This window comes from Notechis scutatus, chromosome 3, assembly GCF_049901735.1.
Source record: "Notechis scutatus isolate UNSWTSFEM ecotype Mainland chromosome 3, rNotScu1.2, whole genome shotgun sequence".
Classification (NCBI taxonomy): Eukaryota; Metazoa; Chordata; class Lepidosauria; order Squamata; family Elapidae; genus Notechis; species Notechis scutatus.
This window is the reverse complement of record NC_142011.1, coordinates 78784200-78798077: the sequence shown is the minus strand read 5'-3', so window position 1 is coordinate 78798077 and position 13878 is coordinate 78784200. Positions and strand designations below refer to the sequence as shown.

General features: G+C 37.1%; 1 long non-coding RNA gene and 1 pseudogene across 1 annotated transcript in view; one reads left to right on the top strand and one right to left on the bottom strand.

The window, feature by feature from the left end:
* The window catches only part of LOC148131245 (uncharacterized), a 253717-nt gene that overhangs the window by 9917 nt on the left and 229922 nt on the right, over nt 1–13878 (bottom strand). The gene's annotated exons all lie outside the window — the stretch shown is intronic.
* On the top strand, nt 7972–8501 carry LOC113419180 (peptidyl-prolyl cis-trans isomerase H pseudogene; annotated as a pseudogene).

The following is a 13878-nucleotide window of genomic DNA, read 5'->3' as shown; positions in this document are numbered from 1 at the left end:
GAAGAGAATTCCTCCCAAAACCTTGAGAAGAGCCAAATAGGCAAACTGGCTTTTGAATCACAGTTATGTCGTAAATTCATAAATTTGTTTCCTGTATCAACATTCTAGCTTTCTTCCAGATGGTTTCATTGGGTTGCTTTCCTGGGTGATACTAGTCCAGATGTCTATCCACTTTTATTCTCATCACTTGCTATTTTTTGTCATGCAAATAAGCTGAAAACCAAAAAGAAAAAAGAAAGAAAGAAAAAAGAAAGAAAGATAAAAGAAAGAAAGAAAACCAGGAGAGCAGAACTTGCTGGTTAACTCATTCTTCTTGGTCATTAGTAGCTTTCATTGTTGTTGGGAAGATTAATTTATCTGATTGGGATGATAGTTTTGACTATTTTCCATAGCTATGTAGACCAATGTTTGGAAGAGCAAATGTTGTGTTTCTTTGGTTTTGTTGCATTTTTGAGCATATAACCTTGAGCACGCAAATATGATTCTACCTCCACTTCCATTCGGTACTTGGAAGTTGTAACATGCCATTGAGCCGGCATTCCTCACTTTAATTTATGCATTCCTTTATACATTGTTTTGCTCCTGCAGTTCTCAAAGAGTTTTATGGCCCATTATTGAGTGACTAAAATGGGTGCAGTTTTGCAAGCCTCTGCCAGAAAATGTTTATTACTCTCATCATTCTTCTGAAAATCATGTTCCAGCAGGTCCAGGCAGCATGCAGAACACGGCACATGTGTGAATTAGCTGTTTCACACCCCTCTTACAATATTATCACCACTAATAAAACCAGGGGAAAGACCTTGGGGGAGGGGGAAGACTGCACATTAATTTGGTCACACAGCTTTGAAAAGCGATCTTTGTTAAGCCTGCAGATAAGAGAGGGCCATTACCCTTGTTTCTGAAAGTTACTGCCAATTTTTCAGGGAGACAATGCACAGAGGTGCATTTGCAATCAAGTGTAAGTCCAGTCGTCTGCATGCTGGCTTTTTAATATGAATACATTTTCAATGTGTCTCCAGGGTTGTTTTATTAAGCCTGAGATAGTACTTAAAAAAATGTTTGAAGTTGCACAGCCATAGATTCAGAGAAACTCTAGATGATGTTTTAAACTTTGCTTCTCGCATAAAGAACACTGGGGGTAAGTACAAATAATGATAGGATGAAATTACTTCAGATGCTTCTCGTGTTTAATATTTGTATATTCTGGCTGAAAACTCATCTGCGCTTTCCCCTCCTGGACCAAAATCCAGGTCAAAGAAATATGACCAACCAATTTTTGCACTCCCCAAATAATCCAAACCATCCCTCAACAAAAACAGGCATATAAAAACACCTTTTTAAATGCATGCTCAGGTTAAAACATGATTTTATGTGTGTGTATGTTTTGCATCTGTATTTATGTGTAGATTTAAATGCCAACTTTCATCCAAATGATTGTAAATTGATTATTTAGAAGACTATATTAAACATTAAATTTATAGAGTAGCATATGAAAAAGACAACAGAAACAACCGGTCCTGCTTGATAAATCAAAATCAGTATGGATTAGTCTGTATTGCAGTCATTTACATCTTACCTTTACTCACTCATACATCCATTCTGGTAAATTTGCACATTATTTTGTGATACAAAAATGTGCCTTTGTATTGATTTTCTCACAAATATCAAATATAGAACATTTGGTTGCAAATTTCATGTGTGTGTGTGTGTGTGTGTGTGTGTGTGTGTGTGTATGATGAGCCTGATGATGGCAGATGAGATTCTGCCGAAAGGTTGCTACAACTTTAAAAGCACAACTACAATGACGTGGGAAAATACCCGAACAAAGCTGAATACCATACACACACACACACACACACACACACACACACACACACTGTATGTATGCATATTTGAGCCAAGCCTTGCACCCCCAAAAAATATAGGAGTAAAAAATTGATAAAGAACTCTGTTCCCATTTATACATGGTTCATAAAATGTAAAGTAAGTCATTTTGCTTTTCAGAAAAATGAAAACCAAGCAAAACTGTCTGACACCTTTCATTTTAGAACTGGGCACAAATTGTTTGCAGCCCCATTTTTATTTTCTTGCTGCGTCTTTCAGATTAGCCATTCAGCTGTATTTGGGTGTGTTTCCCCATGCGATCTCCTTGCTGGCTAGATCTGCTTGTAGCATTGCGGGCTCCTAAAACTGCATAGGACATAACAGTCAGCAGGATTATAGGACAGTCTGAGCAAATGAGACAGTTGACAAAGAAAGATAAAGACCACATTTCTAACAACAAGCAGCAACCTGCAAGCAATTTGATGCTACGATATTGAAGTGATACCAATGCTTAGCAAGGACGTCTTTTTAGTCATTTGTTCAACTATATATCTATGCATCAGTTTTTGATGTTAATAGCAAATGAAAGAATGTTCTATGCAGCTAGAACAGAGCTTTGTTCTGATATGCAGATAATTACTTTCATTGCTATGTTTATGCCCTCAGCTGTAGCAGACATCTCTGTCACAGTGTTCTGTGCTGCTAATCAGCCATTTTATTATCTGGTCTTTCCAAGGAGAAATATGTTCTTGTATCCTCTGTTTTGGAGAGCCAAACATCATACCACATCCAGCATTTAATTATGCAAACATAATGATATGAATTTATTCATTGTGAGGCATTTTCATATTTGCACATATTCTTCTCCCAAAAGGTGAATTTTAGCTTATTAAAGCTGAATTTCAGCTTATCTAAAGGTTTTAGAAATGTTGATGGTTGTGTATCTCATATACAATCCCAACTACACACCTAGACCTTCACAGCATATCCTGTATTTTTTAAAGATCCGACAAAGAGAGTATTTATTTACAATTATTTTAAAGGCAATGTTCAAGGTGGTTCAGTTATAGGGTAGATATCAAATTTAGTAGGCTTGAAAACTTTGGGAAAACTTTCTAACAGCAGACCTAGGCTGGGAATACTGTTGTGTTTTGGAAGTGGAGAAAGGCAAAGATCAAATAGTTAAAGAGAAAAGAACAAAGCTGCTGAATTCTTTTGTTGGTTACATCAGAAAGACTGTCCTGTTAGCATGTATAAGGAGCAGCTCTAATAAATTTCAAAATGCTTCTTTGCTGACCTGACTAGCTATATTCTTCCTTTATTTAGAGCTCATGGTTTGGAATAAATGCTGAATCCCTTTCTGACATTTCTCAAGGTCCTTTAGCCTCCAAGCTTGTCTTGATTTCTACAAGACAGCTGCAGTTTTCAGAACTTTGTAAAACTTCTTCTGCCAATTATCCCCATAAAAAAGAAAAGTAGGAGTCACTTTCTTTCTTTCTTCCTTTCTTTTTTCTCTTTCCCTCAACATGCTTACGTTAGCGGCCTATTAAAGATATATGTAACCTCTATGTTCTTAATAGACTTTGCCTTCTGGTGATAGCTGCCTTATAGGACTGGATCACAGGAAATCTGGCTTTGCTATGGCTGCTGTTCTATCTGCATTTGAAAGGCACCCTTCACATTCAGTGAAGAAGTACTAATTTGTTAAAGATGTGGGGTATATTCCTAATTTGATACTAAAACATGTTGTCTGACCATGTTATTTAAAAATATTACTTTCATTGATTATTTCATGTATCAAATAGATTGAAATTATTTTATCTAATCTAATTAGATAATTGGGGAGGAGGTTTAAAAGTGAATCACTTAGAGTGGGGTGTCAAACTCACATCATCACGGAGTCATCATGTGACATATCAGGACGCCCCCTCCCTTTGCTAAACCAGGCATGCACATGGCCAGTGTGTGACACATCCGGCACACAGCCTGGGAGTTTGACAGCCCTCACTTAGAGGTTTTTCCTGTTTCCAATAGTCCTCCTTTCCCCAAGTCACATTTAATCAGGAGACAGTTCTTTATGCCAAATATTTAAATATATTAAGCGGATATGCATTCTGTTATACTAGAAAATGCATCCTATCATTTTACCTCTATGTACACAAACATGTCTTTTCAAATCCATATGGTAAGTAGAAAACACACAATAACATCATTGTGATAATTCTAATTAGTCACATTTCTACAACTAATTATCCAAGAACTTGTAACTTAAAAAAACATGTTGAATTTTCTGAGTTTTCATTAAAAAGGAGTCTTTTCTATATCATGAAAATCTGATGAGACCTAACTGTTAACACCTAAAAGAATTTTAGTGATTAGTAAGGAAAAAAATAGAGTACCATCAATCATCTGGAAAAGGAAAGAGGGTACTATTTTCACAAAACTGTGAAAATTTTAGAAGAAAGAAAAATCTGAAGAAAATATTATGACAATGTATTCATTTTGCAAACTAATGTCCAGGGATGAGATAAAAATAGCTTAGAAAAAAAAATCCACGGGAAGATGTTATTAAGGTATATAAATCAACAATTGTATCGAGAAGCTTTTCTTTTTCTCTTCAGATACTAGGACGTGCCATCCAGTCAAGTTCATTAGAGGGAAATTTAAAATAAACAAAAGGACCCCTCCCCCCACAGCACATATCGTAATTCATCTGGAGAATTCATTATCACAAAGTATAGCAATAGCCCCCTCCACGATAATTTTTTAAAAGAGATTTGGATAAATACACTGACAACTCTAAAGACTATAAGTCAATTACTTTCCATTTGAAAGCAAGCTAGCAAGCCTCCAAATATCAGACATACAGAAATAACAATGTGAGAGGACTATAGCTTCAACTTCTTCTTGTGAGCATCTTAGAATTATCCATTGGGCCACTATGAAAAACAAAATATTGGACTAGAATGGGTATAGAGTTGATGTTATGTTCTTACAACCTTTCAGTTTTTACAACAACAGGGCTTCTTTAAGCTTCACAACTGCCAGAGTTTTATCAAGTTCAAGTAGGCACGAAAAGTCAAAATAGAATAGAATAGAATTCTTTATTGGTTAAGTGTGATTGGACACACAAAGAATTTGTCTCGGTGCAAAATAATGTCAAAGTGAAACTAATCCAGTATTTTCTTTAACATATATTTTACCCATTTGCCATGTATTCTGATACAGCCAAGAGATGAACACCAAAGAAGCCTAGGATTAGAGGGTTGGAACTTTTAGTTCAGGGACAGTAAATAAGGATCATCTGTTAATTTCAGTACTGAATTTCAGTAAAAACATTCATGAGAGGTTGCCGTTCAACTTTTTCATAAAAACAGAAATGGAGAACCCACAACCTTCATAGCTGTTCCATTGCTTTACAGAATTTGCCTTTGGAAACTTTTTTTTCCTTATATTTAAATGAAATCTAACATATCCATTATTTTTGTCCTTAGTTTCTATAATCATGAAGAATAATCCTTGCCCATCTTTCCTGTAGCTTCCTTTTATATATCTATCTGAATATGGCTATTCTCCCAAGTCTCCTTTTCCTCAGATTGAGCATCCATGAGATACATCTTCAAGCCCCTGTATCATTTGTGTTGCTTTCCTCCAAACTATCTTTAACTTGCTAATATCCTTCTGGAAATGTGATGTCAAGACTTATATATGGTGCTCTATTTAGGTATTAGTTTAGCACAATGACTAGAAGGAAGCAAGGACAGCTTTCATGCACCCCAAAGACAACAAATGGTCAGAATGTCAGTCCAGGCCGTATCACACAGGAAAGCAGTTAAAGTAGATTTTCATTTTGCTGTTCCTTTTCAATCTATGTTGCTTGCCTCTGAGTGTTCCCATCCATCTCCTGTCCTCAAAGTACCATTTCATCTCACAGATTTACAGGGGGCAGCACTGGCAGTTCTGCTCTTCTCTCTCCTGTGGCCCTCTCCATTCCAATTCTTGTTTATCTTGTCAGATTCTGTGAGCGTGCTTTATATCCCGACTTTATTCCCTTGTTTTGCATCTGTCTTGTCAGACTAGAGGATGGGGGCAGACAGTTTTGAAGCCTGCTTTCTATATGGCAGTCTCCTTTGCCATCCTTTTTCACTGCTCTGCTGTACAGTCGCTCCCTCTGCTCTTTGCATGGAACATCTCTGCCCTTCTGATGCTCTCCAGATTTGTCGGCAGCCATGAACTGCTCACACTTGCTTGCAATCAGACAGCATCTAGATAACCTTCTCTTGGGGGAATTTAACCAAAGATTGTCAGCTGAAAGTTTCTCCCTTCCAGTTCAATCTCTCCAGACTCTCATTTAAATTAATAGTCAGAGATGAAGGGATGAAAGAGAAGCAAGACAATGTTTTTTTTTTTAAATCCTTGGAGGTTTAACTTTATGCATTTAAAGCTAATCCTGCAATGCATGAAAGTCTGTGTATTGCTGAAGGAAAGAGGAAGGAGACAGGAGGAAGGGGGAAAGGACTCCCTCTGAAACCTACCAGAGTTGAACTGCTAATCCATTTGAAAGCATGTTGGCTATTTCTGCCTCTTTCTGATCATCCACTTTGCAGGTTGCCTGCAGGGGAGGTGACAGGTTTCTCACCTTTGCAGCTGGCTCAGTGGAAGAGAATGAAGGAAGAACACAGAAGCAGAGAATTTCAACTTGTTTTATTATCTTTGAAGGAGCTTCATGAATACAGTTCTTTAAAGAGAACCCCATAGGTGCTACATGCTTTGCATTTTGGAGTATAGTTCACGATCATCAGAAGTAATGTAATTCAGACACAAAAACACAAGGTGAGGTTTCCCTGATTCTTCTTTATTCTAAACTGTTGCCTGAAGACCCAAGTTTTGTGCTCAGGCCCTACTCAGCTAAAGCTACTAGACCTGATATCTGGAAATATGGACAATCATTCATTGGAAGGAAAGAGGTGGAGGTTTGTCTCTCCCTCTGTGTTTTGGTGTTTTGTAGGTTGGATCAGTAACTTAGCTTATCAATAGCATGCCGAGGACTGCATGCTACAATATACCCATGCAAAAGATGAAAGGGGAAATGCAAAGAAATGAAAAGAAGCAGGCAAAACATTTTTCTAATGTAAATTGTATTAATCCCAATCTACACAATATTTTTCAATTCTGTTCCGTTAAAAACTACAAGCTCCAGGAAAGTTTGAGCACCACATATGAACTTGAGAGGCATATGTAGCTGGGTTTTCTTGTTGTATACCCTGTTGGTCTAAAATATAACCTACAGTCATCCTTTGCTGCCAGTGCATTCACTTTCACTAACAACATTATGGAATTTAGGGCTCTAAGTTAGACCACAAATACATCTCATTTGGGACTGTCTCTCCACCTGTTTTTTTTTTTTTTCTTGGTAGAGAAATACGTGCTCTACATTGAGTGACAGAACCGATCATTTATTTAAGTGGACTAAACAAAACATTGCCAGGTGAGTTATCTTTCCATTGGGACTCCTTATTTGTAGTGGATTTCTACATCCCTTATTCCTGACCATTTCTTGTAACCAGCTTCCAGGAGAAATGGTAGTAAGCAACAGCTATGCACTTCCCAAGGCTCGCTCTCTCTCTCTCTCTCTCTCTCTCTCTCTCTCTCTCTCTCTCTCTCTGTGTGTGTGTGTGTGTGTGTGTGTGTGTGTATTTTGGCCTGGCTTAAGTGAAGTCACTGTGTCACTTTGTTTCCAGTGCAAGAATCAGCCAAACTAACAGTTGGATACAGAAATCATGTGATTTACTCTGAAAGCTGGATGAGAGGTTCTGAAATGACAGATATGCTCTTGGTCATTTTGAAGATAGCACAATCAGCCTGCACTGCAGGTCAGAAGTAAATTCAGGGAAAGAAAATGTTTTCTGCTATGATCTGGAAATGAAGGTGGCTGTTCTTCAGACCTTTGTGTTCAACAGGACGTCAGGGAGAACAAGCTGAAAGTGATTGTCCAGGTGGATATATGGAATAGACTTCTCATGAGTTGAAATAAATTCCTGATTGTCTAATGTTAATATGGGAGGCAAATGGGATGGGACTCTATAACTAGAGAACTAATGTAAAAATAATACCACAAAAACACTGCTGTGGTGAGAGGCAGTCGCCATGGTGGTGCTGGTTTCTAACCCCAAAAAATTCCGTGGTCTTCTTCAATGTCACCATCTGCAGGCAGGAGTTGGGCCACATGAAGTTGGAGCTCTTCGCTGACCTGGTGCCCAAGAGGACCAAGAACTTCAGGCAAATTTGAATTGGTGAATTCAAAGAAAGATGGTGTTCCCATTGGTTACAAAGGCAACACTTTTCACAGGTTTATGAACGATTTCATGATCAAAGGAGATGATTTTGTAAATGGAGATGGAACTGGCGTGGCCAGCATCTATTGGGGAAACTTTGCCGATGAGAACTTCAAGCTGAAATACTCAGCGCCCGGCTTGCTCTCCATGGTCAACAGTGGTCCCAGCACCAACAGCTATCAGTTCTTCATCACATGCTCCAAGTGTGATTGGCTCGATGGGATATACGTGGTTTTCGGTAAAATAATTGATGGGCTTCTAATCATGAGGAAAATTGAAAATGTGCCCACCAGGCTGAATAACAAACCAAAACTCCTTGTGGTAATTGCTCAGTGTGGATAGATGTAGGTTGCTTTTTTTCTTTGTCCAGAGAGGCCAAGCAGTTCCTGATTGCTGATCCTGCTTCATCCCACATTTCATGCATCTGTCCCCTTCCCTTTATAAATAAAAATATTTCTTAAAAAAAGAAAAGAAAACACTGCTGTGGTATTTCTTAGTACAGGCAAACCTTGACTTAACAGCCCTTTATTTAGTGACAATTCGAATTACAATAGCACTGAAAAAAGTGACTTACAACTGGTCCTCGCATTCATGACCATTTCAGCATCCCCATGGTCACATGATCAAAATTAGGGGGTGTTAGTGTTTGGGGATTAACCCCTAGAAGAGTATTGCAGCAGTAGTCAAGCCAGGAAGGGCCCCAGAGTATACACACACTGAACACAAACACTGTTTGTAGTTTAAATAGTTTTTAATCCATTTAGAGTTTAAAGCATTGTCATTCAGTCCAATAGTCATTCACTATATTTCCATCCAGTAAGACTCACTATTACAGTCCAAGTTAAGAGTCCTTACAATATCTTTATCAGCCGATAAAGATATCTTCTCCTCCTCCGGTGCCTCTCTCCAGAGGAACTAACGCTGGATATTCAACAAGACGTTCAAACAGTAGAACAGTAGAATTACGCGGTAAATCAGCAAACAGTAGCAGACAGGAACATCACAGTCACAGGCACAGTCACAGTAACACAGAGGCAGTCGCAGTAAGACACAGTTAGGCGCAGTAAGACACAGTTAGTCGCAGTAAGCTTTCCAGCTTCTAATGCTTACTTATATTGTAACTTCTAACCGCACCCTTAATCGGCTAATTGCCTGCAACATTGTGCTTAAAGTGATAAGCACTTAAACCATGATATCTAAGTTTTATATATTTATTCACCCAAACCATATTTGGTATCAATGTTATACCTAACATACTCCCTTTTGGGTGAAATAAATATATAATACCTTACAATCTAATCCCATAATTTTCACAACTCTCCTGGTGCTTATTGGCACCTTGGGCTTTAGTAAAATTATCAGCTAAATTGTCCTCCGACATACAGTACTCTAGCTGAATCATCTTACTTCTTACAGATTGTCTCACGTTTAGGTATCTTAGATCTGTATGCTTGCTCCTTGTTTTTACTGCAATATTTGTGGCCATTTGAATTGCTGCCTGATTATCTTCATGTATAATTATAGGATAATCCACAGTTATACCTATATCAATTAACATTTGTTTATACATTATTAATTCTGTACATAACAGTGATAAACAGGAGAATTCTGCCTCCATAGTAGACAAACTTATATGCTGTTGTCTTATTGACTTCCAGCCTATTAATGTCTTACCCAGCATTATGGCTGTTCCTGAAGTCGACTTTCTAGTGTCTCGTTCTGATGCAAAGCTAGCATCTGCATAAGCACTCAGAATTAAATCACCCTTTGGTTCTAAATACAATGAATAATTCATTGTCTTTTTAAGATATCTTAATATCCTCTTAGCTGCAATCCAGTGTCTTTCACATGGTGCAGAATTGAATCTAGCCAACTGATTCACGCAGTGATATATCTGGTCTAGACCAATTGCTTATATAAGACAAACTACCAATTAAAGATTGATAAATCACCTTATCAAACTCCGGGCTTTGTTCATCAGTGTTGCTAAACTCCTGACTCATTGGAGTCTTAGCCGCTTACAAAGCTCCATCTTGTAATCTTTTAGCAATTTGCTTATCTTATCTTCCTGAGATATCTTAAAACCTTTCCGTGTTTTCTTTATATTCAAACCGAGATACTTCTTTATCTCCCCTAATTGCTTGATCTTTATTCTCTTTCCTAATGATGCTATTATTTTATTTGCTTCATCATTAGTTTCAGTAATCAATGCAATGTCATCTGTGAATAGTAATAATAATGATACTTTCCCATTTGTCTCCCTCTTAAACAAACATGGATCGGCTAAACCAGCTTTAAATCCTATATTGTTTAGTTCCTTTACAATATACTGGTTCCATTCATAGCCTGATTGTTTAAGACCATAGAGGCTTTTCTTTAACAACCAACAATCATTATTATCCTTATTTTCACTTTTAATACCAACAGGTTTTTTCATATAAATAGTATGTTTTAATGGGGCGTGCAAGTAAGCAGTTTCCACATCTAGATGGTTAACTATATAGTTTTTACTAGCTGCCCACACTAAAGCTGCCCTCAAGGTTGCTGCCTTAAGACTAGGTGCAAACACCTCATCGTAGTCATTGGCATTCTGCCTAAAACCTTGGGCTACTAACCTTGCCTTATGGATTAAATTACCATCTTTATCTGTTTTTACCTTAAAAATCCATTTGCAGCCAATGGACTTCTTACCTACAGGTAATTTGGCATTCTCATACACTTTCATATCTCTTAATGAATTCAGTTCCTTATTCATTGCTGCATACCAACTTTCTTTTCCTTAGTAGGATACTTTTTAATTTCTTCAACAGAATTAGGAACTTGATTAATCTGGCACACTGTGTTAGCCTGGTACCTATCAGGCGGTCTAGATACACGTGTAGTTCTTCTGGGAATTACAGGGCTTACAGGAGGACTTTGTTGAACTACTACCTGTTCATCTTCCTCATCCTGTTCAGCTATTGAATCTGTTTCTTCCTTTATGGGCACTATTTCATCCTGTATTTGTCTCTTTACTTTATTTTTAAAGTTACAGGGATAACTAATGGGATTTCTATAGGATTCAATAATTACATCTTTATTGGCATCCTGTTCTAATTTCTCCCATCCTTCATGTTCTAGAAATTGGGCACTAGCACTACATAACACTTTAGATGTGCCTTTCTCCCAAAATCTATATGCCCTATGGTTTGCCTGATAACCAACGAAGAAAAATCTTTTAGCTCTATGTTGCCCTTTTTTTCTGAGTTGTGCAGGAATATGCACCCATGCTGGTGCACCAAATGTGTGCAGGTAACTTAGGTCAGGTTTCCTACCATGCCACCTGGTGAATGGTATTTCACCTGTTGTTGTATTAACAACGTTGTTCAATATGTTATTAGCACACATTGTAGCCTCCCCCCACAAAGAATCAGGTAACCCAGAATCATTTAACATTGTTCTAACGATTGCCTGTAGTGTTTGTCCTCTTCTTTCAATAAAAGCGTTATGTTCTGGCCTGTATGGAGCAGACTTCTTATGCTCTATTCCAGCTACCTTAAGTCTGTTCTGGAATTTGTTATTAATAAATTCCGTACCATTATCTGTCACCAGGGTTATCAGTTGCCGTTTAGACTTTCTTTCAGCAAACTTAATCCAATTGAAAAAATGTTGATATGTTTCAGTTTTGCTTTTCATTAAATAGCAAAACCCATATCTAGAATAATGGTCCATAATGCTCAGTATATATCTAGCACCCCCCATACTGGGTTTCTTTGGACCTATTATGTCTGCAAATACTACTTCTAAAGGTTCTTTTGTTTTGAAACCATTTAGTCTATTTGCAGGCAATACCTTGCTCTTATCTTTACAGCAAACATTACAACGCAAATATTTATCACAAGGTTTTAACCTTATTCCTTCAGATAACTCAACTGTACGTTTTAGCATTTTAAAATTTACATGCCCCAAACGCCTATGCAATAAATGGATACATTCATTATGAGGTTTTATATTATTAAATACAGTATGTGCCTCCCCTTTCTTACTATTATCTAAGACATATAATGTTCCATTTAAAGCTGCAGTTACCCTTTTGTTATCTTTTTCAATTATGCAATTATTATCTTTAAAAGTAATTACATAACCTAATTTATCTAATACCCTTACTGAAAGCAAATTAAACTTTAGTTGCGGTATATACAACATTTTTATATCCTGGTTTATGCACAGACAATGTGCAAAACCTTCTCCTTTCGCTTTAAGATTCCAGCCGTTAGCAAGAGATATATGTTGAGAGCTTTTAGACATTTTTAAACTAATTAAAACAGTTTGTTTTTACAGTAATGTGCAACTCACACCAACTCTCTCTGCTATATCCTGGTTAGTTAGACTATGCTGCTGGGCCCATAACCAATGTTAGTGTTTGGGGATTAACCCTAGAAGAGTATTGCAGCAGTAGTCAAGCCAGGAAGGGCCCCAGAGTATACACACACTGAACACAAACACTGTTTGTAGTTTAAAATAGTTTTTAATCCATTTAGAGTTTAAAGCATTGTCATTCAGTCCAATAGTCATTCACTATATTTCCATCCAGTAAGACTCACTATTACAGTCCAAGTTAAGAGTCCTTACAATATCTTTATCAGCCGATAAAGATATCTTCTCCTCCTCCGGTGCCTCTCTCCAGAGGAACTAACGCTGGATATTCAACAAGACGTTCAAACAGTAGAACAGTAGAATTACGCAGTAAATCAGCAAACAGTAGCAGACAGGAACATCACAGTCACAGGCACAGTCACAGTAACACAGAGGCAGTCGCAGTAAGACACAGTTAGGCGCAGTAAGACACAGTTAGTCGCAGTAAGCTTTCCAGCTTCTAATGCTTACTTATATTGTAACTTCTAACCGCACCCTTAATCGGCTAATTGCCTGCAACATTGTGCTTAAAGTGATAAGCACTTAAACCATGATATCTAAGTTTTATATATTTATTCACCCAAACCATATTTGGTATCAATGTTATACCTAACAGGGGGTTTGGCAACTGGCATGATTTTATAACAGTTGCAGTGTCTGGGGTGGGTGGGCTCATGTTATTGGTCATTTGCAACCATCCCAGCCAGCTTCTGACAAGCAAAGTCAATGGGGTTAGTCCAATTCGCTTAACAGCTGTATGATTCACTGAGCATGTGCAATGATTCACTTAATTGTGGCAAAAAAGGTTGTAAAATCGAGCATGACACACTTTCCTTGCTTAGCAATGGAAATTCAGCTCCCAACTGCAGTACTAAGTTGAGGACTAACATAAAATCATCAGGTCAAATGTTGATATAAAATAATCCACCAAAGGCCTGAATCATGTTGTTGTTCTATGCAAAGCAATAGCATACACTCTTTTTCCTCCTTAGATTTCTTTTTAAATTCAAAAATCCAATACACATATCATTCATACATATCTATATCTATATCTATATCTATATCTATATCTATCTATATCTATATCTATATCTATCTATGTATGTATGATGCATATATGTATATATTTATGATGCATATATGAATGATGTATGTATGTATGTGTATGTATGTGTGTATATATATATATATATATATATATATATATATATATATATATATATATATATATATATATATATATATATATATATATATATGATGCAGTTTGCATTTGTTTGAAGCTTGTTCCCATTAAGAGATTGCTATAATTTCTCTCACCCAC